The sequence below is a fragment of the Sciurus carolinensis genome, chromosome 18, assembly GCF_902686445.1.
Source record: "Sciurus carolinensis chromosome 18, mSciCar1.2, whole genome shotgun sequence".
Lineage (NCBI taxonomy): Eukaryota > Metazoa > Chordata > Mammalia > Rodentia > Sciuridae > Sciurus > Sciurus carolinensis.
Window position 1 is genome coordinate 8237836 of NC_062230.1, and position 1963 is coordinate 8239798.

The following is a 1963-nucleotide window of genomic DNA, read 5'->3' on the forward strand; positions in this document are numbered from 1 at the left end:
GAAATAGCCTTGAAATAAAAGATGGAATCTGCTCTTGGTTCATGTGACATATAACCATGCCAAATTAATGTTCCTTGAATAATTTCCGAAGAAATATTATTAACTTGATTCTCGTATCTTAAAACTAGGAGCACTTATTATTTAATCTAAAAACGGTGTTTTGGTTTCTGAAGTTTCCCTAAACTTCATTACACTCAGAATATATACACTAAAGTGGAAAAAAAGAGACACTGAACCAATTTAAACTTCCATTTAAATGTTATATATAGTATAACTGTGGTTTTTCATAGGTGTGGATATGTGTATCAATATCTGGCAAGTTAAATGTCCCAGTTGTGGCATATTCCTCATAGTATTCACAATCACAGTATGAACAATGAGCATTTCATATTTACCCTATTCATTAAATTCGTTGCCTGAGTACACCATCAGGTTATCTGATAATCAGTAAAACCCTTGCTGAGAGTTTTCTCATACTGGCCACATGTTATACCAATAAGTAAGGATAATCTGATATATATCAAAATATGAACCCTGACAGAAGTATTTCCCAATTACTGCATTTCTTTCCATGTTGGGGATTCCCTGACATGTGCTACAATGCAATCTAGCTTCTTTCTGTGATCACATATAGATTCTCTGGCATGAAGTAAGACCACAGCTTACAAGTTTACTTTCCAGTATGGAGTCTCTGATGTTTGATAACAATCTGTGCTAAGAAAAAAGGTTTTGTCATATGCCCAGTGCAAGCACAAAGTCTCTCTCCCTGGTGTCTTGTCTCATGATGAGCTGGTGTGACTTATAATTGGATGCTTCCCCTTACTCGACATTTATGTGACTTTTCTGTGGCATGAATTCTCTGAGGCCTAATTGAGAAGTCTGCCTACACCACTTTCCACAGTGACTACATTTAAATAGTTTCTCCCCTGTATTTTCTGTTGTGTCAGAACTGAATTCTGACCAACAGCTTTTCCACATTCATAATACACAAAGGGTTTCTCTCCAGTATGAATTCTCATCCATTATAACATATAACTTCTGTCAGCATGATTTTCCACACTAATTACATACATAAGATTTCTTTTTGCTGTCATTTTTTTATGTTTTCTGGAGAATGAAGTCCCATATTTAAAATTCTCATAGAGTACTTGTCCTAGAATGCTGAAAAAATTCTCAAATTTCTTGTTTTTGTAGACTTTTTCAGGTGGGGATATTCCTGTGGACATCCTTCACTTTCCTAGGATTCATTCTTGAGGAAGGGAACTTTCCTTCCATATCCCCTATGAGCAATTCTTTGCTCTTCCAGTTCTCATTATCATTGGATTCTCTGAGTGACTCATAAACATCTGCTTCACAAACATCTGCTGCTTCACAAGTGCTACATTTTTGAGGTACATGTTTCCTTGGAGTTGGTTTTGCCTAATAGAAAAGAGAAGATGCATATATCATTGAGGCTTGAGCTGAGGAAGAAAAGAACAGTGTTTTGAGCAGAGGAGGATAATCCCTGAAGCACCGATATAAAATGAAGTGGTTTGGTATAAGTAACCTTGGGAGAATTTTTCTAAAATAAATTTTTGTGAAGTTGTTGGTAGACAGACTGCCTTTATTTGTTTATTTTTTTTTGCGGTGCTGAAGATGGAACCCAGTGCCTCACGTGTGCTATGCAAGGGCTCTGCCACTGAGCTACAGCCCCAGCCCCAGCTTAGTTGAATTCTTACTCTGTGGCTTATTATCTGCGGAACCTGCCAACTTCGGCTAGCTCAGAAGTTATCTGAGGAACCTGGAAGACATGATGAGCGTCACTAGCTCAGAGAATATCTTCCATGACGTCACTAGCTCGGAGAATATCTTTGGAACCTTGAGCTGACTGCCACCAGGTCATGGTATCTGTGGAAAGTGGAACACGTGATAACGGTAGTTAGCACACAGGACATCTGAGGAACCTGGAAGACAGGATGACCGT